Source organism: Patagioenas fasciata, chromosome 1, assembly GCF_037038585.1.
Source record: "Patagioenas fasciata isolate bPatFas1 chromosome 1, bPatFas1.hap1, whole genome shotgun sequence".
NCBI lineage: Eukaryota > Metazoa > Chordata > Aves > Columbiformes > Columbidae > Patagioenas > Patagioenas fasciata.
The window spans coordinates 42,032,363-42,060,152 of NC_092520.1; positions in this window are offsets into that span (position 1 = coordinate 42,032,363).

Genomic DNA, 27,790 nt, shown 5'->3' on the forward strand with positions numbered 1-27,790 from the left:
TTAGCTTTCCAAACATGGACCTTTGCTGCAGACAGTAAAAAGAAGTAAGATACAAATGGCTGTGTTTATACCAGGTTTTCACTAATACTTTATACAGGGTACAATTCGCTATCTAGAAACACATTAATTTATTTTTATGCTTGTGAAATTACCAGTGATAACACCAATACATACACAGCAATGAGTAAGACAACAGAGATGGGAATTCAAACTCCTGTTTTTATTATTTCCATACTTGGTTGCTGGTTTATCTTCGGCCTTCACCAAGGCACTGTGACATGAATTTTCCAAAATATCAGGAAGTACAATAGCTCATGACCAAGATCAGTGTGAACACCAGCCTTGTTAGAAGCATTCACTGACTTTGTAGATGTTGATTATGGATGTTTAAATCAAAATGTATAGAATCCAGCTTATAGAAAGGACTGAAAACTCTAGAGTTCATACAAATGAATTTATGTTATTATACTTCACATTTCAGAAGGTAGACTGATAAGGTTTGGAAGATAAGATTCTCTACAATAAAAGAGAGAAGCATTAAGATGTTTTCTTGGTTGGTTGGTTGGGGGTTGTTGGTTTGGTTTGGTTTGGTTTGGTTTTACAAGGAGAGAATACCCATGATACTCAGCTGGTGTCCAATGATCATGATAATTCTCCTTGACTTCATGTTCCAAGTGTTAATGATCAAGCATCAAAACTACCAGAAACAAAATTTAGCCCAAGGTCTTTGTGTACTTCAGGTTATGTCTCTGTAGGATTACAATAAATGCACTGTTGAAAGACTAAGCAAAGGACTGTCCAGTGACTCAGCAACACTTTCAAGCACCAGTTGCCTGTGAAGGCAGAATTTGCTAGAGGCTTATTGCTGCAAACTTTGCTGTATCACTGTTCCTACTATCTTTTACATCAATCTGAAGCAGAAATCTTTCAACTGATTATCATCCACTTCACTAGGAAATGAATTATTATTCTTAGAAACATGGAAAAACAAGCCAATAGAATATGGATTGTAGCTGTCCTCTCCTCTCCTCTCCTCTCCTCTCCTCTCCTCTCCTCTCCTCTCCTCTCCTCTCCCCTCCTCACTGCTCACAGAACACAGTGACAAAGATCTAAATGAGAAAAGATGTTAAAATAACCAGATGACATAGAGCCAAAAACTTTATTAAGACTCAAAAATAGTATAAAAGTAGTATAATTGTAAAAATCACATTCTTACCCTATGTACTTTATCTGTCTATGTGTGTTTGTCAGACTACACAGCTAAAAACACGTATATAACCATCTCTTTTTGTACTTTTAATGTTCTGTACTGTTTGGTCAACTGACACCTTGCTGTGGGATCCTAACATTTTGGTTTGCTTTCCGTTTTAAATTGTGGTATTGGATAGCAGCCAGTGTGGTAGCCTTAAAGAGGATTCAGAAATTCTCAGCCACTATTGAGGAGCTGCCCTTCATGCCAACCAACACTGCTCATTTCAAGAAAGGCAATTTCATGAGTTCTCACATAATATTAAGTCTGTATAGTGCATATAAAGTCGTCTGAAGACAAAACAAAGGTGTCTCTTCAAGAAGAATTCAATCCCTTCATTCTCTCCCTTCCCCCACAAAAATCTACCAGAAAACTACTTTATGAAATTGGAATTTTTTCAGCTTCCTTTGTAAGCACTCTAATGGTCTTTAAATAATCTCAGACAATACTGCAATATGTTAACCACCACATTTTGTGCAATGTAATATTGAAATTTGCCACGGGAAGTATTTAGTATCTTAGACTTATACCTGCTGAATGTTTATTCACCAAAAAGATTGTTCTGAAAAAAGACCAGGAAAGAATGTTTTGTGTTTTCATGTAATTGGGCAAAGAAGGTAAAACCACAAGTCTAAATCTTGTGCATAATTCAAACACTGTAAATTTTAAAAATGAAATGTCTAAATGGGCAAATTGCTATAATCAGTATTTATTCAAACTGGCTTTTTGCTCAGTGAAAATCAAAGCTTAGAGAGCAGAGAAGTGAGGACCTTAGAGTATTTTTAAACCAAAAATAAATTAGATATCTGAGGGCTTGCTGTGAGGAGAGCAACAGTGTGAGGTGATGCATGGGGGAATAGAAATGAGAGGTATATTAATGTGGCAATTAAGTGATCAGCAGATGAAATGGCTGGTGAGAGAGAGATGGGGTGGATCACGGCTAGCCAAAGCAAGTTCAAGGGCCCTGGATAACTGAAAGAATGATTTAATGTGGCTTTGGTTAGTGTAAACCATTGATAGGTTTATGCAGAGATGATAAAGCAAGGTAGCAAATATGTTAATAACTATGAAAAATGAACAGTTTACTGAGAAAGAATGGAGATATTTACAGGTTATATGACTTACTAGTAATCAGATATAAAAAGCAGAGGAAGAAAACCTCCAATTGCAACCACCAATGAACATTTGTTAATACCTGATTAGACAGACAACAATTTTCAGCTCTGCTTCTTGTGTCAGTCGGTATATCCATAAACAATTCAAAATGCAATTATTACAATGCACTAACACAGTGTGAAAGACAGTGGAAGTTTGACATAGGAATCATACATAGGTCTTCACTGTTACTCTTTTCTCAAATATATATATTGTAATTTCAAATGAGAAAACACTTGTATGACATAAAAGAAACATACATGCTAATACTGTTGTTTCACAATATTCACAATAAAAAATACAGTTCTTTCATGACCATTTAATTAAGTTGTGTTCAAGGGTCTATGCACCTTCACAGAGACTAAATTTTATAACGTATACTTTAAAAGTGCCCATATACTTTGTACCTTAGACACTTAATGGAGGTCTTAGTAAAAGTTAATTAGCAGCATATTTTATATACCTGTGTCTCATCATTGATTACACAGGAATTTAGGATACTTACACTCCTGACTCCCTCAACTATTTTTCTTCAGATAGGTGGAATGAACTGGAGCCCCAGGGCAGTATTAGCACTCTTTAGCTACTTAGATATTTACTACATTGCCTGCTTGCTCTTGTGTATTAGTTTCCTTGTAACAATAAGCATGGCAAGAAAGTCTTCCTGTGTACTATTATCAGTGCACCAGCCAGAGCTTTGAAAATATCTAAACTAGATCTGTTGAGATAAACTCTCTCTGTCACATGAATGGGAAGGAGGTGGTCATGGCTAAGAAGGAAAAGGGTCCACAGCCAGTCTCATAGCACTGTTAAGAGATGTTTCAGCCTGACTTTTCTTTACCACTACATGCAGCTCTCTCTTGCACAATTTGAGTATATGTAAAAATTTCCTCAGGGGCTGTTGCCAAGTAAAAGGGGACAGTTGCATATGTATGTACCTTAACTACGCTTTTCTTGGTTTGCAGAGTCTGCATTTTGTTGAACAGAAGATTGTAAAGCAAGCTGCTGTCTTTTTTTCCTGCTAATAAAGATAGTTTGCTATTATCCAGCTTTTACATTTTCTTTTTAAAATTTTTCATTCATCTTCTTGTAGAACGAAGAAAGATATACTAGACTACTAGAATTGTCTTTACTATTTATTGTGTTCTCACATACACTGTTATTCATCTTCCTTTTAAACTCCTTTAAATCCCAGCCTTTTTAGTTTTGCTTACCACAAATATAATTCGATATTTCCAATTGCTTTTGACTTCCACTTTGAAATCCATGTGTTGTCCCACATCTTTCTGAAATATGCTGAGCAGAAATGATAATATTCCTTGTGAGGGTATAAAATTGAGTTATATAATCCTTTCTAGTTTTTTTCTTTTCCATCTACCTGCTTTTTGATTCGCAATATATGTCAAGCAAATGATTACTTTGGGAGTGCACATGATGTTTTTTAAATCTGTCTAATTTTCTATATCTTATTGAGACATGGAATAAGGAACAAGGTGTTTGCTTGTTTTGTTATCATATGTATGCTTTTTTTCACTCTAAGCCATATTCTTTGGACCTTGGAATCTTTACAGAAGTCAATAAGTACAAGGGGGTGTAATAGTTACCAAATATTCACATTCACATTACAGTCATCTATCTTTGTCAGAGACTGAAAAGGATAATGGCTCAAACATTGTAGCAAAACCAGTTCATCCAGCCTCAGGTGATGGGACATTCAGGATAAGGTGAATTGTGATTCACATATCAACAACAAGCTAATGAGCCACAGACAAAGGCTGGCTTGCTGATCCAGGAGGCAAGGGATATGTTGGAGAGCATGTAGATCTGTCTTCTGATTGACCCAGCAGCATGGCATTAAGGGAAAAGCCAAGACCCTTCAAAAGACCCTCCAGGACTTTTCTCTTTTGCAATCACCCCCAGTAACTCCTGCACAAAAGACCAAAGATTACACAAGCAGGCAATCCGGAGAGCTATAAAAGCCCGCCTTGTGCAAGCAGTGGTGGTGCCCACCCACCATCCTGTGGACCACTCTGCCCACCAGTCTCACCACATGAACTGAACAAAACACCGGACGACACTGCACATCACTGGATCTGAGACTACAAACCCCATCATACATAAAGCAGTCATATGGATGGTGAAATCTTTCTCTCTCTCTCTCTTTTCTTTCTTTCTTATTCCTCTATTCTTTTACTTTCTTTTTTTCATAAGTAGTATAGTAACAAAAGATTTACAGCCCCACATGTGGCATAAACTTTTTATGTTTACCAGTTGAAGCTACAATAACATAAATACTTCTGCCACAAAATCATTTGCCAATTGGGCCAGGCTGTTTACAGACCTTAAGTACTGTGTGTACTGTTTTTCAGCCAAGGGGTCCCATGAACCTGAGTCACTTCTCCCCCGACTCATACCTCTGGGTGGGATGTGACAACCTTTGAGCTAGACTGTCATATCATCAGTGGACAGCTCATTTCATCACGAAAAAGATGTGTGAAAATATACTGTGAATTATTTTGAGTAATGGAAATGTACCCCCTATATTTGCATAAACAGTAAAACCAAAGCTATTGAAAATTGTATGAGCTAATGAACAAGACTCTCAACACAGATTAACTCCCCCTGAATTACCTTTTATAGCCTGGATTAAACTATCGATGTGATGAACTGAAGAAGGAACAGATTCAGAAACATTTACTTATATGTACAGACCCAGTCATTAACTTTAGCCGTGGCTTAAAATGTCTGGGTCCCTATCATCCAATTGAGGTTTTCTACCAGAGTTGGTTTGTTCCAGTAGCTTGCCATATTAGCAAGGTAACAGTATTTTCAGTCCTGAAGCAAGACTTATTACTGCAGACTCTTGATTTCTGCCCTATGTTCTACACACCTGTAAGAAAATTCATACTTTGACTACTGAGCAACCTTCTGAAAACCTATGGTATCATTTATGTATATAGTCAGTTCCTTGGTGTGAATAGAAAAGATTCAGACTATAAAGGATTCATATCATAGCAAGTCTCCACCCTTCATCTATCCTAGACTATTATTATATCCTGAACAAAACAGAACAACTGCAACCACCAAAGCTGCACATTCACATGTGAAGCGTAACCTTGTTTTTGTTTCTCAATCACTCAGTGACTGAATCCTCAAGGAGTCCTTAATAGAATGCAGACTACTTTTTTCTTTCTTTCATTTTTTTTTTTTTTTTAATTATTTTCCTTGCTTACCACTTAGCCCATTTCAATCAGGAGAGTCCAGGTGGTAATCAAGCTGGTATGAAATTGTTTTCATGGAATAATTTCAATGGATGTTACATGGTAATTACAACTCTAGCATTAGCATTAACAGCAGGGATAATTGAAGTCACAGGCCCTAGTCCAAGGTAACTCTATTTCCTACCTGAACAAGCAGAATTGTACTTTTTTGGCTTGACATTCATGCACATTTGTAGCAATGAGCACTTAAAAAAAAAAAGCAGACCTCTGTTTTTAAGATCAAGTAAGAGATAATATAAGTGGTTTAAAACTGCTAACTCTCTGCTTACAGAAACACACTGTTAGCACAATATTAAATTCCTAAGATTCACATAGCAGTTTAATTACCTTTGGAGAAATGAATTAACACATTTTAATGAAAAATTTTATATGGGCATTGGCCTGTACCTCAGAAAAGAAAGAAAACCTTAGACATATTTGCACTACCCTACTCCTGCTGCAGAACTAATGCTGAACTTCTTAATACATAGGAATGTTGTTTTGTTGTTGTGTTTTTTTTTTTTTTTTTCCAAACGACAGTGACCTTTGTAGCTCACAGCAGAGGTAATCCACAACTGCACAATTTCATTTCCCTTCCCTGGCCACACACCTAACTCTTAGAAGGGGATTTCATTAGCAAATATTTAGACCACTGGGTAACCCCATACAATACCTTCTTTGTCAGGTTTCAACCTACAAGCATATTTCATAAAGCACAAGGATCTATTTACATCCCTAGGGATTTATGAAAATTTTTTAAAATCAGAAGCTACTTATATAAAGATTTGTGATTGTACCTGAGGAGAGCAGAAAATGTGTGTTAGGTGGATGAGGTGTTTTACATTAAGCTGAACTAGAAGAAAACTTGTGGTTGGTAAAACGAAGAAGTTTTATATTCTCTTTTTTGATGTCCCAAAATAGAAATGTATTTTTGAAGCCCTTTTATTTCCCAAAGATAATGTATTGGAAAAGTATTTGCTTATGCATGCATCTCCTTGGCAAAAGAATTTAGCTGGAACACTGGTATCGTCCTTAAATACATCAGAACATATCTTCAAGATATATGCCACTCAGAATGAAATCACCAACAACTAACATAAAAAAGTTGTTCTTGGCACTGTTTACCATCCAAAACTCTGAAGTATCCAGCCAAGAAAATTCTGCAAATGGAACTAAATCTTGCCACTCAATTCTAAGGACCTTGATCTGCTCTTTAGGTTTCCTCTTACCGAGGAAAGAAGTTAGAAAGGGAGTTTGTCAAGAAGAAAGGACGAACTGTGGTGATCAGGCACAAGGCACAGTCAGACAAGTGTACTGATCAGCAAGCTGTCTATATGAGGCTGGCCCCTTATATCTTCTTTTACCTCTGTTTTCCCATGCTGGCTCCTCCCCTTCCTTTTCCTGCCTTTGGTCATTTTCCCTGAACACCCCATAATAAAATTTGGTACTATCCCAAAACTATCTTCCCCAGCATCCCATAAGAGATGTGCACTCCTTTGGTAGTAACTTCCCTCAGTCTGTAAAGTGATCTAGAGAGCTGCTCCCAGTTCTCATTGATTCACATTAATGACTTCCACAGCTGGACAACAGGATGATGCCCTTAGAGGACCTGGGCAAGGGTGCTCAGGTGAATACAGTTTGTTTATCAGCTTTCCTTCAGCTGTCATTATTCCTCTCTGCTCCTTCATGTTTAATGAGATGAGCTTTTAATCACACCATCTAACTTAGGCAAACAAACAGATCAAATCTGGAGACAGCTTTTCTTCTGTTACAAGAAACTGCAATTATATATATTCCAGAGAGTTCTTTTTGTTAGCCATACCCTTCCTCACAGTTGCATAGAATTTAGGCTCTTTTTGTGCAATTTCTTGTTCATCTCCTATTTGTCATCTCAGCTGCAATAAATACTGCTCACTTTCTTCTCTAATGCAATGCCAGGTGAAGGAGCTGCACCTGTATCAGAGAACATGTCCTACAAGTGAGATCCCAGATTCAGCTCCAGAAAGGAACACCAGGCATTTCCTACAGCATGAGACCTGGATGGTGGCACCCAGCATCAGAAGACCTTGATTAGCAGTGGCTATCAAAGGATTTGGTTTGGCTACAGCAGCTAGGGCTAGGGATCATGTCTTTTGCTGCATAGTCACCTCTGCAGATATTTCTGCCACCAGCACCTGCCTCTGGATCCACTTTCCTTTATCAGTGCGCTTACTGCTGTGTTAACTGTGTTTCTCATGCTTATACATGAAGTTGGTATCAGTCCTTGTCATTGGTATCCTCTGGTGCCAGATAAGTAGGAAGCCAGCTGTGAGTTTGCTCTGCAAGATTCTCTGCTTGGCAGGAAATTTCTCACACTGTCTGCTAGTTCCTGGCCTTGCTTCACTTTTCTTGTAATCACTGGTACTGCCACACACTGCTTCCTCCCACACTGCTAGTCTGAAAACTTCTGATAGTACATGACAGAAGTAAACATCACAAAAAAAAAATCCATAAAAAAGGCACGTTACCACTTATGATCTCTCCAGTGAAAGTGTTTTAGCTTTTTGTAGAGTACGTTTTTCATGTGCTGTCTTTGCTATTAGATGTAACAAACTCCACATCAAAATCTTCTGCCAGCATACCTACATCAGTTAGGACCACAAAAAAAAAAAAAAAAAAAGTTCTACATACACACAAATAGCACTGCTTTTTTAGATAAATTATTTGTAGAAGCAAAGAATTTGCAACTCGTACCGGTACAGTAAATCTTGCCCAACACTGAAATATAATTAGGCATGTTTCAGGTCTTGCCTAAGATATATTTATCCTGCTCCAACTAGCACTTTCAGGCATGCTCTGGCATTTCAAATATACAGGGACCATTTCCAATATGGTTCTGCATAGAGTCATGATAGTGTGGAGGCAGAAAAATTTTATTACCTTGATGTGGGCTTTTCTGTGCCAAATAGTCTCTGTCCAGGAACATTCCCAAGCACAATTACTGGAACAGCTATGACCAAAAATGTCACCCCTCCATCCCTCATGTATCCTTCCTTATTTAACTTCAAAGTCTTTTGTATGTTTGTGATTTGACCCTAAATTCTATACTCAAAACTAACAGGTTTTGTAAGTTTTTATAAGTGTGTGGAGATACTATAATTTTAAAAAACAAACAAACAAACAAACAAACAAACAAAAGACAAAAAAAACAAACCATGACCAAAAAAAAAAAAAACAAAAAACAAAAAAAAACCACCAAAAACCAAAAAACTCTGGAGAGATTCTATATTTGCAGTTAAAATACAAAAGATTTGCAAACAACCTAACTCCTTGCTACTTCATCCCAAGTTTTCCTTTCTGCATGTTCCTCTTGCAAAATTTTTGCCTCCTGCTGTGAAACATACTATCAAACTACATGTAGATACCTTGTTCCACCTAAACTAAATTTGGCCTATTTATCTTGGATATAGCATTATTGAAATTAGAATATTTCACTTATTCACAATAATTTTTAGTATTACTTTCTTGGTGTCCAATAGACAAAAACATCTGTGATCAGAAGACAGCTTTTCTTTTCAGTTCTTGTTTCACTGAAAAGCTAATTAGGTGGGGAGAATGAAAAGTCATTAGAAATACAAAGGGATTACATAAAAACAGTAGAATATGTCAACAAATACATTTTGAACTGCAGTAGCTAAATCTTTGGAAATAAATAGAATGGAACAAAAAAAACCCATTATTGTTAAAACAATAGAAAACTCAAAAAGATGTGAAACAGTAGAGTAAGAAATTCAAGTGAAAATAATTTACAGAAAAAATAATTAAAAGTGCAATACAATTTAATACCCATTTTAAGAAAAATGAATAAATAAATCATAAATAGGGGTAGAAATGTAGGATACTGGTGAGCAAAGAGTATATTTTCTAAGGAATTTTTGAGGCATAAGGCCCGTCACTAATAAAATAAAAGATACTGAAAACAAAACCAGCGGATGTGAAGGCTCTATTTTGGGCAACATTCTACTAGTAAAATATCATTCTGCTTAGCAAAAAACTGACAGTATAATGCCTAGAATATATAAAAAATAAATTACAGAATTTCATTCAAAACCAGTCTATACTACACATATCTCACTAAATTAACCATTAAAAAAATAGATAATTTATACTGATTTTCTAAAATAAACCTTACTGTTATTATGTTATCTGATATTGCTCCTTGTACTGATTAAAAGGAATCTGAAAATCGGTCATAAATTTCAGTTTGTATTTATTACTGTAGAAGGACCTAAATTTAAGTTATGTCAAGCAAGACATACATCTATACTAACTATATTTTCTCTTCTTTTAGGAAATGCAAAAGAACTTACATATTTCAGTGGAATAATTAGGTGAAAATTTTTCATTGAATCAGAATATTTTTTCTGCAAATATAGTCACAGTGTCTATTTTAAGCACAATTCTAGGATCAGTAGACTTTAATTCCTAATTCCTTATTTTTTCTGCATATTTTTCTTTGTAAGGAGGGGAAAAAAAGAGAAGGAAGGCAGGAAAGAAGGGAGGGAGAGAGGGAGGAAAGGCAGGAAGGCAGGCAGGAAAGGAAGGCAGGCAGGAAGGAAGGAAGGAAGGAAGGAAGGAAGGAAGGAAGGAAGGAAGGAAGGAAGGAAGGGAAAGAAAGAAAACACAATAACTGGATTTATACTCAGACTCCCTAATTTGGAGAGAGTGGGAGGGAGTACTTTTCTTGCAATATTCCACACAAAACTAGATAATCTTTAAGGCAGTAAGTTCTACCAGATGATGAAAATCAATTTTGGGTGTCTGTGACAGTCCTAGCTGCACCAGCGCCAACAGCAGTGGGAGACTCCCAGGGTAAGTCGGGGCAAGACTTGGCTCCCAGACAGGAGCAGGGCACCTGGAGAACACTGGGCAGCCCCAGCCCTGGGCATTGGGCAACTCCATGGGGAGGGCGATAAGTCAAGGCCAGACTAGGTCATGGACCCACAGCTGGGTCCATCACAGTGGGGCCCATGGCTGGGCAGGGCAGGTCTGTGTGGAGCTGGAGACCAGCCCTGCTGCTGCATCACTGGGGCAGGGACTGATGACCTGAGGAGGCTGACATGGGGCCCTGGGCTATGGGCAATGTGGAGGAAGATGCCAGAGGACTGAGCAGGGACATCAATGTCCTGACAGTTCTCTCAGCCAACTTCTCAAGTTGCTTTATTTATGGAAACTGTTTGTTTCCATATGTCCATTGTTCACTATGGCAATCAGCCATTTTTTTTCTTTCAAAACTGCTGGCATGCCAGCTACCCTGAGTTGTGTAGGTCTGACTGACTGCTGTGTTAACTGCAGCATTTTGCTCTTTCTTCCATCGAATCCCGCCCTGCTCATTTCAGACCGCTGCTCTAACTGCTCAGGACATGTATGAATCCATTTTTGTCCTCTGAACAGCTTAAAGCTGCCTCACCTGAATTGCTTTCAAATGAGAGCATGGTGCTTTGGTCCATGTCATTAATGGACTGGACTGGACCTGCCTGTAGCCTGGCATGCATTTGTGGTACTTCACTACAGCTGGAGAATGAACTACTAATAACTACTCTCTAAGTACATTTTTATCAAAGATGAACTAATTTACTGTAATTTATTCCAGCCTTTCCTTTTACTGATGAGTATTTTACTCAGTTTCTAGGAAAGACTTTTCCCATACTTCTGCATTCCTAAATATGCATCAAACATTCACATGAAGGCTGAGTGACAAAGTTGATGACAAAATGGTGATAAAGATCTGTGTGTTGTGTATTATTGTAATTTAATATTGAGCTTTACTTATTTTACCCCCCCTTAAATTTTCTTTGTGGTGTTACTGATAACATAATTTAGCTGTGTTTTTTTTTTTTGTCGTCCTAAGAGAACAATACCAGCCTTGTGTGTACTTCCACTGCTGCATTTCAGATTATGGTTCTAATTGGAGTGTAATGCTTGAAGCAGACTGGCGTGACAGTAACTGCATCTTTGCAACCTTTTGTGGACAGACGAGTACAGGGGGTCTAGTCAAGATTGGGATCTTAGAGAACCATGATCTATTCCGCTATAAACAAAATAAAGTTCTTTTTTGAAGAGCTTAACCTTTCTGAGTATTCAAATATTTATTTCAGCTTTAAGAGTTTCTAATGTGTCTACAAAGAAAAGATGAGGTGCTGAAGAAGTTGGTGTTAAATAGTAAGTTCAAAGGACTTGATGTCATTAGAAAGAAAAATATCAGACTTTAACACTATCTCACAAATCCAAGTCTGATCCTCTCAAATACATGCACTTTGCATTTGGGGGAAAGAAAGCAGGGTTAGTTTGAGATTAGCCACACAATTTTTGAAAGTGTTTTCTATTTATAAGACAAAAGTCATTTTTGAACCAACCTTTTTATCACATTATAAGCAATTATACCAAGGCAAGATGGACTTCTTCCTGACTTGGATTTTTACACATTGACAAAAATAGACACATTTTTGCTGTCCATTCTCAGCATTTTCTAGCCATTTCTATGTAGCCAAGTCCTATAAAGGAAAAAGCAAAACTATTTGCTGACTCAGTTCTAATCAAGTCTATTAGCTGACATCTTATCACTACAAAACGTTATCCAAAGTAATCATTTACTTTGCTGAATGTCCAAATAAAATTTGACTCAGTCTACAGAACTACTGTTCACTTCTATGGGAGGAAGAAATATGGAAAATGCTGACAGTTTAAGAAAAAATTAAAATCCTTTAACCCTTTTATACCAGAATTTGATAGCTGTAGTATGCAGTGAGGGAAGAAGCAGTGAGAGATTAATTTTATAAAGCTACATTCTCTTCTCTGCCATGAAATGAGAACTGGAAGTTACATTTCTCTAAGTTCCTTGTGACCTCTGCAGCTGTTTGGCTGGGATTTTCTTTTTTTTTCCGTCTTCATGTGGTTTTTTTTTTTTTTTTTTCCCTGATATTTCTACCCTATATTACAAATTATTGTGAGGATTTATTTTACAGTATTGTTCTGTTTGTAACTTTTATAACCAGTGAATTCCAATTTCTTTTGAATCCTCACATGGTCAAATGGTGGGTAATATTTTGTTAATATAAAGACCCTTCATTATTCCTCTCTTCACTAATATTCCAAGAGATATTTTCATATTAGACAAAAACTAATAAGCAAACAAACAATAGCAAACCCATAACATAAACTTGCAGAGTATCCAATCCCTAACATTCTGTGATTAAAAAATACCAGTGCTAGTAACAAACTACAGTTATTGTATTAATTTGACAAAGCTCTGGAGAGGAGACTTTCCAGCTTTAGTTGGAATTTCTTGTATTTTTTCTAGAGCTTTAATTTGGCTTACATAGCTGTAATAACAAGAACAAACCCGAAATATCAAACAGGTGGTTATTGCTTAATTTGCTATAGTTTTGCTTAGGTTTGTATAACTGTATGGTATAACTATAATTTTTAAATAAACAGTAGTAACAGGTTGCTACCCCCAAGGCTATATAAAGGTCACCAATGGTCAGCTATTCATGGCCAAAAAATGCAGGCTTGATAACTGAAAAAAACAACACCAACAACAACCAACAAACTAACAAGCAAAACAGAAACCAACCCAAAACAGTTTAAGGGCAAAGGGAATAAGAAACAGTTGTTTAATTTGTGCAAAACACACCATACACAATGAATTCAGATGTAGTAAGGAATAGCAGTTCAGTGAGGTGTGTTGGAAGATGTATAAAAATAGGCCCAGGTGGGTCCTGAAGTAAGGATGAGGAAATTATCAGTCTGCTCCTAGAAAACAAAAGGAGGAAATGCAGTCATCAACACAACACTCTGTAGCTTTTCGCTTGAGGCTGACTGTTGAGTGCTTGACCACATAGTCCTCCTGTCTGTCGTCTCCCAACTTTGTCTTTAGAAAGATCCTGGAACCTCCCTGTAGAGGTCTAGCGGTGCAGACCGAGTGTGAGAATAACACAAGGGGAAATGTGGTAGATACCAGGAAGATTTTTATGACAATTTAAACTGTATTATTAACAAATTCAGTGCTAGTAAGATAATATGAATTCTTAGTGGTAGTCGTTTTGTATCCGGATTATTATCAACAGCTTATTGTATTTTAGTTAAACCTCAGATTAAAAGTAGACCAATACTAAACTCTTGATTTTCTACATATGACGTGTTCTGCCTTTTGGCTGTAATTACCTTCTGCGTGTAAAACCACACAGAGAGTATATGGTAGAAGTGAAATTTTCTGAAAAATTTGAACCTATACTAAATAGTGCATTATCTTATGCTTCATAAGTCTCAAGAAAGGACTGGGGGTCTTCATCTCTCTGTAACATATTCAATTACATTTCAGCAATTAATTTGCCTCTTAAATGCCAGTAAGAACTAATTGTGAATGTTCTTTTTAAACAATTTTCACTGAAATGAAAACTGATCAATAGAAAGGTTTGCTTTCAACAAATTTAATTAGTTATAAATCTGGGTTTATAAATTACGGATATTAACAACATGAATTCCATTTATGTAGGTAAAACGAAAAAAAGAAGGAAAGGATGGAAGTGGGGAGGATGGAGGGAAGGCTTACAGTTTTGTTATATCCAAGAAGTCAAATACACAATATAGAAAATTCTGCTGTTAAGACTTCCTTCACAAACACAATTCTCTTTTTTATATAAGTTTTTATTAGTAATATAATAATGTGGACAGCTTTTCTTCTCCTACAGGATTTTGCCTTATGCTTTCCACAGAATTCTGAACAAAGTCAAAAGAATCTTGAAGAGGTCAACTAAGCAAGACACTTCCTACTAAAAGCTTAAAAAAAAAAAAAAATCAACATCTTGTGGCACGTAATTCATACACATCTAAGTACCTGATAAGATTTCGAGTCCTGAAAAGAATGCCTGGCTTCCTTATACAGCAAGAATAGCTAAATACTCAACAAGGGGTCTACAAAATCTACCATTATTGGTAGCGAGGGCCAAAGATTAACCTAACAGTGGAGAAAAATACACCTTGACCTTCACTTCTCCCGGTCATCTTACTCTATATTGCAGATGGATTTCCATCTCTGAGAATCACTTCCTTGATATCAATTTTTGAGCTTTACATGTAGGTTAATTATCTCTCCCAGTCCCAGCTGGAGACAGTAATAGTGATGTCTGCAGACTTCTTTTTATTTTAGAAATTATTGGTAAGATCTTGAGTTATTTCAAAGACAATTGCCCAATCAGAAGGCTAGAGAATTTATGGGAAAGGCTGTAGAAGGGGCCAAAGTGGTCACCTCATAAAGCCTTCCAGGACCAGCCACATACAGACTGACACAGCAATAAACCAGTAGACCAATAGTGTTGGGGAAAACTGTTGTCTTTAGACATTGGTGCCCTTAGGATAATCGTTAGACTTGATGGCCTGAATTTTAAAATTGAGTGATTAGAGTATGCAGGACACTTAGATAAAACACTTTGTACATATAAATGCCAAGTAATTGATAGTGTTCACTCACCTATGCTTGTCTCTCCTTCACCACATGTGGTAGACCAAAATATAGTATCCTGTAGCTTTTTACAGCATTTGCAGCAGCTCATAATTTTTCACAGATAACAGGTATTTCTGACTGCTGTGTATAAAGCCAAAGCAAAAAGTATTTTAGTAGTTATGGCAACTACTGTTAGAAAGCAAGGGCTGTGTTGTATCATAACATATTTCTGTTGTTTCCTAATCCTAGACAAATTGAATTGCTGTCTAGCTGAATACCAATTTCACATTTTACTTCAATTTGTTTTAAATGGAGATGATATGTGATATCACTTTGTTTACTAAAAAGATATCTTAGATTCAGTGGGGAGTAGCAAGGAAATATTGCTGCTATATTAATATACTTACAGGTATATCCTTGGAGCATCAAAAATACCATTTTAAGATATCAGTGAAAGAAATCATTCAGTTCTATAAGTTGTCAGCATTAATATTTAAGAAACATAGGCATCATCTCATCAGACTCATAAAATACTTGATTAGGAGGTTAAATCATCTAGTCAATCCACTTATAGGAAAGGTGAAATATAACTGAATGTTCCTACTTATCTGTATTGAATCTGTCTTTTAAAAAATCCAGGAAATAAATGATTCTTAATAATATCTTTGTATTTGCCATTAGGAATAAGTCGAGCGAAATTAAAAATATTTAGTAAGTCACCGGATCTCACACTGCATGGAGAACCCTGATTAACTCAGAGTTTGATCTGTGCATTTTTCTGGTATTAGCATGTTCTGTCAGAAAAGACATTAGAAGTTCTAATTTTCTGTATTTCATCAAAGGAGGCTTACAGAAAAACCATTATGAATATTTGCATTTATTTCTAAGTCTCCAATAGTCTTACTTCTCTATGACAAAGACACATTAGAAAGGATTAATCTGGGCAGCTGTAGATTTATCCTAAAACAGATGTCTAGCATAGGTCAGATGAATCATATCTCTAAGTGATTAACTGCCTCCGGCATGAAGAAAGCTTAGGTTAACTACCTCCTATGTAGAAGTCTACATCATAAATGTCTGAGTTAGGTGAAAGAAATCCTGTCTTGTGGCTTCTAAATATGTGCTTGAGTACTGGTTTTATGACTAGATTAAAAAGATAAGTGATGGGGCAGCCAGTAGTGGGATGTATGGAAACAGGCAAAATTTATTGAACTCATCTGAAGTGGAGGTTACTAGCATTACATTATATTACTTTTTTTCAGTGATCACTGACAACTTCTGTTAGTACTGGTAGCCTTTTCATCAATCAGTGAATTTATAATTGCAGTGGGGAGATGTAACTATGAGTAGGCTAATTTTCAGTCTACAGAGACTACATCCAGGTGTTTGTTTGTTTGTTTGTTTTTCTCCTTTTCTGCCTGAGTAGCCATTTGACAGGTTGTCAAATGGGAGCAAAATACTGATGAAGCTGAGAACAGTTGTCCAACAGAAATATGTAAGTTGCAGTAGGAGTATGAGAAAATGGAAAACAACCTTATTGTTACTGAAAAACAAAAATGCTTGTAATAAACTACTCTTTATATTACAGTTACCCATATGTTACATGTAAACCCAGAGTCTAACTTAAAATGCTACACTGATCCTAGAGGCAGCAAAAGTTTTTCAAGTCTGAATGAAAAGTCTTGACATCCTAACTTAATGAACAAAAGGTAGAATTCGGGACATCCTCACTCTAGCATAATCCTGGTCAGGCAAATAATACTTAAGTTATTATGTTTTCTTAAGAGCAGAAGTGAAAAGTGATGTTTGTAAAGCCCTACCTTTTTTTTTTTTTTTTCAAAATATTGGAGTGACTCCAGTGGAAAAAGTCAGTATTTGTGCAGAAATTATATCTATAACACGTATATTGGCTACTTTCCAAGTGAACTCAGTCACCGTAGAAAAATGTGTCATATTCAAAATTATTCCAACAATACTTTTATAAATATATTAATAAAAATGTTCACTTTTTTTTTTTGGCATTTTGGGAGACACAGCAGGCGTGCCTTGTTATGACAGATTGGTCTTAGAGGGAAAAGTGACAGCAGGGATCTCGAGTGGGAGACCTTTCAGACCAGCACAGCAATGTGAAGTTCAGCAGCATCTGGCAAGCTGCTGGCAATTCCTGAGCTCAAGTGTAAGGATCAGCCTGCGAATTGCAGGAAAAGAGTTTCCGATGCATAGAAGTCTTATATAACCTCTGTACCAAAATGTTTTACAACTCGAAATCTAAAAGCTAGTTCAGGCCTGAAATCTGAAAAGCTTCTGTTGGAGCTGTTGTTGCTTTGGAATTGAACTGTTGAACTTGCTGGCCTTGAGCAAGGTGACCATTCATCGTGATTATCAGTGAAGTAGGATGCTGTTGACTTGCTCTGTAGCTGTCAAAGTAAGGCTAAAACTCTAGACTGGTATTTCCTAGAGCTGAATCAATGTGAAGGATGTGAGGCATCTTGTACTTTGTTGATCCTGAATCTTAGTGGGATCATGAAGAAAAGTATTTGCCTGAGGGGAGATGTTAGGGATGAAAGGCTCTCATGCTTTTGTGATGAGTAATGGAGATGCAAGTTCCATCGCGGCTGAAGTTTTTGGACTTTAAAATGGCATCACTTTCAGTAGCAGTGATGTTTTCCTTGTAACAGGCATTAAAACATGAGAAAGATGAAGGTTGCTTTACATGTTTTTATCCTGCAGGTTTGCATTCAGCAGGCCATGGTGACAATTGAAACAGGAAAGATTGCAAGACATATTGAAATAAATTTTGGGGAAAAATGAGTGAACTGGGATTACACAGCAACACTGAATCAAAGCTGAGCATGGCAACGTGATCTTCATGTACACCACAGTTGTTGTTTCTCCAGATCTTCTCACCTTCTCACCTAGACTTCTTCTCAAAGGGTGCGTTCATGATAGATGTCCAGCACATGCCAGTCTGCATGATGTGGCACAGCTCAATACAGGTACAGCATCTTCTACTGTTTAGAATAAGCTCTCTCAATATACTCAAATATGCCCTAAATGCATCCAGCCTCACAAATTAGAAATGCACAGCATGAAAAGTTGCATCATTGATGTTTTTGTAGGATTTAAAAATGGGGGGCACAGAGGAGAAATTTGCCTTATCTATCTTCTGTCATCCTCCTAACACATGTTTACTCCCAAGTGAGGTCTGCTCCAATAAAAGTAAATTACCGTTACCTTTTTTGCTTGGGGAGCTTTTGAAGGGGAAGAAACTTTGCACAAAGTATCCTTCTTCAAATGCTGGGGACTTTTTCTATTTTGGTTAAGAGTACACCGCAGCTGCTAGTAAAGTAAAAGGGAACAAGTATGTAGCTAGTTGTGTATTAGCAGGAGAACAACCTGCTAAACTTATCCCCTCTCTGTATATAGACACAAATACTCTATCATGCTCTTGCTGAGTTGCAAACTATAGCTTTCTACCTTAGTTTAGTTGATGTAACGTGTGTACAATTTGCACAAGTAGACAGGCAAGTGATACACTTCACTTCTGCCAAGGTAACATAGCATGTGCTCACTCCGCATTAAAATTACAATGAAAAAGAGCCCTATAAAGAGTTTTTATAAACCCTACATGCACGTTTAACGCACTTGTCAAAAGAGGAAACTGTCTGGCTGTAGCATTGTTCAAGATCTTAGCAATTGTAAATCCACTGATACCTGTGCTGTTATACATGCATAAAAGAAATGATGCAGGTTTAGAATAATCTACTTTAAAACAGTAAGAAATAACATGGAATAACATTTACAATTTCAAACATGTTTTCTGCGTTTTGTATATGATCATCCCTCACTCTACATAACATTTTGAAATAGAAGGTTTCTGTAGTTTAGTTTTGGCCTTGACACTAGGCCTGTCTAAACCAGAGTCCAGTTAGAGATTTTTCTGATTGCGATTTAATGATTTGAGCTGGTTTCAGTACAGACTGGGAAATAAACAGTACCTCTTTCATAAGCAGACAGAAAATAATCACTTGGCAGCTTTAAAACATATTTTACTGGCTGTTCTGTATTGCTGTCCAGCAATAATAGCCTTCAACTGCTCATCTGCATTTCTGATTATTAAATTTTAAAGAGTCTGACAGCATGAGACATAAAGAATTAATAAAGTTCTATATCACAGCTGTAAAAGACTGAGATTTTTCTCCCTCTCTTATATTCAGCCAAATTAGAAATACAATATCTGTTTCTAGTGGAGAACTATGCAGCCCACTCTAAGATTTTGCATTATACCAAATACCTCTGAGGGTAAAGAAATGTTGCTTCTTTTTGCCATTGCACTACTTTTCAAAACCAGCATTCTTTCCAGCTGTGCATATAAAAGCAGTTAGGAATCTGTGCCACTATCTTCATAGACTGATGAAATAATTATTGTGTTATTATTAAGTAAGGTAGTCCATGCTTCCCACACCCTTTCAAACACAGCGTAACCTGCACTGAAAAAATCTCTTTTCAGAAACCATTGTTTGACAGATAACTCTGGCTGATTACTAAAAACACTCAAGCTTCTCCTTTTCAGATAAGATCTTTGAAAATAAGATACAGGAGGCAACTGCACTAAGACAACACTACTTCATAAATTATGGAATCTTTTTGACTTAATATATGAAGCCAGAATGTGATGTAGAGATGACAAAAACCTATTTTCATGTACATCCTTCCACATTAAGAATGAAACACCTAGGCACAGTAATCAACCATGCATAATTTTAAGATTGCTAATTCACCTCAGATTTTGCATATGTGAGCTGTTACTCACTCTTCAACCCATTCTCACACTCTTCATGCATAAGGAGCAGTAGTTATGCATACTGTATGGTAAACAATGTCAATACATCAATCAAACATCTATGTGCTATTAGTGATGATAACTAATATGATCAGATTATTTATTGAGAAACAAACATACAGGAGCAACTTCAGTATGGTTTAGTGGCCTGCTATTTTGACAGACATAAATATATATTGTTTCCATACACATATGTATGGGAATGTAGTGGAAGATTTGGTGAGGAGGTTAGTTACACATAAATACGTTCAAGTGACTTGCACCTGTCTGTAGAAAAAGCACATACATCACACTAATTGCTTTACTGACCTTGTGTGCTTGATGAGTAGAACCTCTGTGTTAGATAACATAGGCCTGTGAGAAGCTCTAGGCACCTTATGACTATGTCTGAGATTCTTGCTTTGTTGTGAGAAAGAGCAGGAGGCTGCGCCTGCCTGAAGCCTTGAAATACAGGCGAGCTCAGCAGGTCCAGTGATCTTCAGGCAGGGCTAAACTGACCAGCACCTGCGTCCTCTCTGGTGTCACCTCTGCCTGGGATCTTAGGTGCAACTTCAGAGATTCCTCAGTAGAGAGATAACTAAAATAAAACTTGCTCTTTGCAATGCATCCGTGGCCTCTGTCTCTTCTTGAGACGTGCCTGCATATGTGTACACAACATAGATTTGATAAGTTATTCATAAGTGGCTTTGAGTGGAAGTTGAGCTGGTCTCTGAGCACACTATGTCTATCCTAATTTTACCCATCAGCTAGGTAGCATATCCACTGAATTCATGGGATTATGTAGATTTTTAGAAAAATTAGCTAAGAATATGTCTTATATCATCACTATCCAGTTAATTGCTCTCATCCCCTAATACTTGTCTATCCTCTTAAATTGTCTCTACCTTTTTTTTTCCCCCGCTTGTGGGTTCTGACTCCCATGACTTCTTAGGTCTTTAGGGTTTATAGAAGCATCTGCGGAAAGATCATACCAGCAAACTTCTTGCAGTGAATTACAGTTAGAATTAATCCCTACTTGTAGGCTTGACAGACTGTTAACTACTAAATGGGACAGTGCTCCCAAGAGTGATCAGAAGGAAAGTTCTAGTAGACAGGAAACTGATGTCTTATATTCACTTCCAATGTCAAACCACATAAGTCTATATTTTTACGATAGTTAGTTTCACAGTACCATTCAGTGAGGTCTGCAATTTGAAACATTTTTGGGAGGCATCCATATCATCAGACTTATGATATTCAGCTGTCCAGCTTTGGTTATGGTAAGTTTAGAAGGTTGTTTGCAGTGAAGGGGACCAGGTCAGTATGGAAGTCAGATGCCTGATCTTAGAAGACCCTTCTAAATTCCTCCTCTTTAAGGAAGCTATTTCTTTGGTATCATTATTGAATTAATATTTCCAGTTTCCATTAACAAATGGAGGACATGTAAATACTTGGGCAAATAAGGATGAAGTGTGCTAAGCCAAACATAAAAATGTCAGAGTAAAAAAAACCTGAGACCTGTTTATAGAAATATAAGATCTAGTACCCAGTGATTATCCAATCTGTATAAAATAGACTGCACTTTCTTGTTTCTGTCAAGATTCCCATATTAATAGCATTATGTAAGTGCAAAGTGTAATTGTAGCAAGAAGTGGAAAAGAGAGAAATAGAAAAAGCAGCTAAATGTTAACCAATATAGTGAGAAATGTATATACATTTCATTAAAAGATAATTACATTTAAAGGAGTGAACTTCAGAATGATATTTAATTAGTTCTGCAATAGAACCAATTATAATGAAAAAATATGTAAAAACAATAAGAATTAATCTTTTTCCCAAATGAATTTAATTACACATAAACTAAATGGAATATAGAATATAATTAATATAAACATTATGAAGTAGGCTGCTCTTCCTTATTTTTTAATTATTCCCATTTAGAAAAAGTTGGCCATAATAATATGAGTAGAATTACTAATGCAATCTGAACAGGACCTTATCTGAGAAGCCCTCTAAAAGTATGTCTAAGTACTAAGACATGTCAAAAAAGCCACAAGGTTACGCCTCACATTTTAAAACACAAGTATAAATAAATTCCTAAAGTGGACTGACATAGTGATAAATGCATGTGGCTTGATAGCAATTTCTAGCTTTACAATTTTCATTTATTCTGTCTAGTACAGAAACCAGAATGAGGGTTGCAAAGCACCAAAAGACTCCTCTTACCTTTCCAAGAAATAGCCTTGACTATTATTTTTATCTTTTCTGTGTTTTACACACCTGTCCAAGTAATTTCTGTACTTCGGTGAGCATGCAGTTTAAGTTACAGTTGTGATATAAGGCTGAAATTCAAGTTTGCCCTACAGCCGTAACTGTTGTTTGGCTGGGTATGAGGGATGCTCCTGTATACACACACAGTGCTCTTAGTCATCAGTTCCCTGTGCTGTCTAGAAACTCCCCAGCTAGTCTCTGCACAGATGAGACAATGCACTGATTTGAAATGTCAGACTGACTTGAGACAAGAAGATTGACTGAACTTCCAGCCAAAGTCAAACAAAGCTTCTGATTAATTGGTGTGGAAAGTGAGGGTTTTGGACAGTCCTAGATGTTCCCCCAGGCTGTATTGGCCAGTTGGTAGGTGCTATTTGTGCACGTATTTGTGTTGGTTCTCTTGAGCAGGGAATCTGGAAGATTCAAAGACTCTAGCTGATGTAGAATTGATCAAAAGACACATAAATAATACAAAATAGGGCAAACTATTCCTGTTTATGCAGGTTTGGTCACATAGTCTTGTATATATAGCAAAGATAGACAAGAGATGTTTCGTACACAGTTTAAAATAATACACAAAGGATCATGTATTTTCTGAAGTGGCCACATAGGACCATCAGTCATCAGAATTATAATTTGGAAAGTCTCGGCTGACTCAGGTGAAAATGTTGTTGAAGACCCTTTACAACAGGGACTCCCATCACCATCCAAATAGCAACCAGCCATCCTATTCAGAGGATTTGATTCCTACATGAGTATTATCCTGTTCAAATATGCCAGCAAAGTAGACTTTTTTAAAAAGCCAACCCTGTCTGCAAATGTCTGTGCAGCATCTTACACAGAACATGCTATTCTTGCTGAATGTTGTTTCTACCATAGAGAAACTGGAAACAAACCAAAGCATTTGTATATAACATGAGAGCAAACAGAATAATCAGAATATCAAACTACATTTTCAATCCTGATAGCCTGAAGGGTGGAAATTAGCACAAGTACAAGGAAAAATAATTTATGACTCTCTTGAAAAGATCAAGTGTAATCAAGGATGTTTTTTTCAAGCTGCATCATTCTAGTTACAGATTTCTTTAATTCCCTGAGTTTAGTCCTCTTTTTCTACAAAACTTACAAAACAAGTTGAAGGATTGAGTTGAATAGATTGATGATAGGTAGATAGACAGACAGATGGATTAATTATTTATGTTGTTGAATGGAGGTCGAATCTCTACTTTCATCTTTTGGACCTGACTGCATACTTAATGCTCTTATTAGAAAGATGACTGGAATGCCTGATGTTAATATTCCCACTTGTTGACAGATTCTGGTCTCTAGGAGGTCTCCGATGTCTTCTTTACCTTAATTATTTATATCTCTCTAATTATTTAGACCCTGCTTATTTAAAAAAAAAAAAACAGAAAATATCTACACACTAATTAAAACTGCCAAAAAAAATTTAAAGAGGCAAAAAAACATCAATGATGAGATTGAATACACAATACAAATCTGTCTTTTCTTTGTCTACAATGTCCTAAGTTTCAAAAGGAGATGTTATTTTGGAAATCTAGGATGGATTCCTTTGACCAAATATAAATATTCATGTTACAGATTGTTTGACCTACCTTCCTTTACGCCTTTGTAATAAATGGAGACAAAGTAGCATTCACAGGACACGATTAATTTTATTTTGAATGAAGTCCGATTAGAAAAAGCATGTTTAGGAAGTGCTTAAATTCTTCCTTTGTGACAAAGAAAGTCAAAGATGATCAACTCAGATGCGTCCATCTGCATTCTGGATAGCTGAAGTTATGACTGTTGTCCAGAACGCCATGTTCTACACCTTTAGCAGAATCCGTGTATTTTTCTACACACTCTGATTACAGGATCAGATCCAGGTACTCGGTACAGCATAAATACTTAAAGCTTCTTTGAAAGTAAAGAGGAATCAGAGGAAACATACTGGTGTTGTGTGGCTACATGTAATACTGAAGAAAAATCAGTAACTGACTGCATTTATGTAATTTTACATCATTTCCTACTATATCTTCATCATTTCATTAGTATGTCTGCTGCAAAAGAACTAAAGGCAGGAATTTTGAAAGGTGTATTACAGGCTTGAAATTAGTGGTATATTTCCTACTGAAGACTGTAGGTGCAAAATCAGAATAAATGCTGAGGGCCCCACAAATGTTTCACTTGAGTTAAAGACTGAGGTTAGATCTACAAGATCAAATTTGGTCCTGTAAGACTGAGCACAGCAATATTTATATTTTAAGTAGTTTGGAGCTTAGAGTAATACATCACACTAGTCAAAACAAAATGAAAAAAAAAAAAAAAAACAAAAGCCAACCCTGCTGAGAATTAGCGTTCATTTGTTTGGGGTCTATGTTATGCTAGGAAGGTCAGAGATTGTAGACATCTTTTGGAATATACTATGTAAAGCTATCCTGTACAATAAAATATTGAAACACAGTTAGAAAAATCATAATTACACCAAGATTTGACTTCTATTTTCCCATGTGTAAGGGTCAATATGATATTATTTTAAAAAATTGATCTTCTATAACTGGTCGTCATATCTTAGTAGAAATTATTCATATATGTCATTTAGCTGTCACAATTAAAATCTGTCCCTTTGTTCTGTGAACATGAAGCTGTATTCCTCTACGCTTTTAGCTATGCAGAGAAGGAAATTACTACCACCTACTAATATGCCAGCACAATATTAAAACCAACTTTTTTCAATAGAATGTGACACAAGGCATCATTCTACTAGTATCTTGTCAGCAAGACAGCTGCCATAAACAGGAGACTCAGATACACCAATTATAAAGTAAAATTTTATTTTGAAATACATTTTATTCATGCTGAGGAGCACTTTATGAGTTCCAGACTGCTGCCTGAGCAAAATAGATATGATTTTCTTTTAACTATTTATTTGTAAATCTCCTCTGAGGATTAAACAGACTCATAAAGATGTCCATAAAGAGAACAAGTACAAACTTTATCCTGACATTTGATTTAAGTTGTGTTAGGAAACTTATTTGACAGATAGAGTTTTTCCCCCAAGCATTGAAATAGAGCAGATTGGCACAAAGACCTGATTTTATAGCAAATTGTGAATATGAATAATACTCTTAATCTCTGCAGATTTTCCTACCTCTCAGTTTGTAATGTCATTAGCAAAACAAAAGGAAGACTAAAATCATTCCTTAAAAGGATACTATTAAGTTATTTCAGCTCAAAGTTTGACCTGTATTAGTATAAGCTCTTGGGAAATGTCCTCTGGGGGAAGAAAGAAAGTGATTAATCTGTTACTTGCTAAAACTACCACTCTGGATCAGTTAAAGTTAAAGTTAAAATAGTCCAGGTGATATGCTGGTTCTACAAAAATAAAATGAAAAAAAATTATTATCTTAATTAGTGAACTCCAGGCTGTATACTGCTTTTGAATCATCATCTATGGTCTACTATAATTCAAGGAAAAAGTCATGAAAGTCTTGTATATTTATTATCACAATTAAACTTGCTGACAGACTGGAAAATTCTTTATGCATTTTTTTTAGGATGTAATATTCACATCAATAATAGTAAATATATACAAAATGGAACATTTTACATGTATTTTTACACCAAGTTTCAATAAATGTATATTATCTATTATTATAATAGATAACTTTTCCTGATAAGTTTAGTTTATTTTCTACAAATAGCTTATTGGTAAGAAAGATATGGAAAATCTTCCCAACAGGAGAAAAAAAAGATATGTATTTTTCCAAATATAAGTTAACATGACATGCTTGCTCTGACAAATTGATATACTCTGTTCATCATAGACACTACAGGTGTTTCATAGCACAGTATTAAAGTGAGCAGTATTTGATCTGAGAGATTATTATCACTTGCTTCAGTGATCCAAAGAACTCTCTGAAAATTGTCTAGAAATAAAGTCATAAGCCCAACTAATTAGTTTTTTTCTGACACGGAAATGGTTCTATGAGACCTTCAGCAGGATACAGTCTGTGTGAATGTTGCAAGTATATAGAATCATAGAATAGAATCATTGAATCATATTGGTCAGAAGAGACCCTCAGGATCATCAAATCAAACCATAACCTAAATCTAGTACTAAACTATGTCCCTAAGAAGCTTGTCTATATGCCTTTTCAACACCTCCAGGAATGGTGACTCCACCACTTCCCTGGGCAGCCTGTTCCAATGCCTGAAATCTTTCTGTGAAGAATTTTTTCCTGTTATCCAATCTAAACCTCCCCTGGTGCAACTTGAGACCATTTCCCCTTGTCCTATCTCTCTCTATTTGTGAAAAGAGACCAACCCCCTCCATGCTCCAATCTCCTTACAGGTAGTTAAAAACAGAGAGAAGGTCTCCTCCCAGCCTCCTGTTCTCCAGGCTGAACAGTCCCAGCTCCCTCAGCTGTTCCTCATCACACTTGTGCTCCAGGCCCCTCACCAGCTTCATTGCCCTTCTCTGCACTCTCACTAATACCTTAATGTCCTTCTTATGATGAGGGGCCCAAAACTGAGCACAGGATTCAAGGTGGGGCCTCATCAGTGCCAAGTACAGTGGCACAATCACTTTTCTAGTCCTGCTGGCCACACTGTTCCTGATACAAGCCGGATGTTGTTGGCCTTTTTGGCCACCTGGGCACACTGCTGGCTCATGTTCAGTCAGCTGTCAATCAATATCCCCAGATCCTTTTCCTCTAGGAAGCATTCCAGACACTCTTCACCAAGCCTGTATCATTGCATGGTGTTGTTGTGACCCAAGTGCAGGACCCGGCACTTGGTTTTGTTAAGCCTTATACAATTGACCTCAGACCAATGATCCAGCCAGTCCAGATCACTCTGTATGGGCATCCTACCCTCCAGCAGGTCAAAACTCTCACCCAACTTGATGTCACCTGCAAACATACTAAGGATTCATCCAATCCCCTCATCCAGATCATGGAGAAAGAAATTCAACAGAACTGGTCCCAATACTGAGCACACACACACCACACATGACTGGCTGCCTACTAGATTTGGCTCTGTTCACCACACCTCTTTGGGCTCTGCCATCCAACCAGTTCTTCATCCATCACAGAGTACACCCATCCAGGCCGTGAGCTGCCAGCTTCTCCAGGAAAATGCTATGGGATACAGGATCAAAGGCTTTACTAAAGTCTAAGTACACAACATCTACAGCTTTTTCCTCACCTCCTATGTGGGTCAGATTGTCGTAGAAGGACATTAGGTTGGTCCAACAGGACCTGCCTTTCATAAACCCATTTTGACTGAGCCTGATCATTTGTTTTTCTTGTATGTGTCATGTGATGTCACTCAGGATGATCTGCTCCATCACCTTTCTTGGCATCAAAGTCAGACTGACAGGTCTGTAGCTCCCAAGATCCTCCTTCCAGCCCTTCTAGTAGATGGATGTCACATTAGCCAAATTTCAGTCAACTATGACCTCCTCAGTTAGCCAGGTTTGCTGATAGATAATGCAAGGTGACTTAATGATCACCTCTACCAGCCCCCTCAGCACCTTTGGGTGT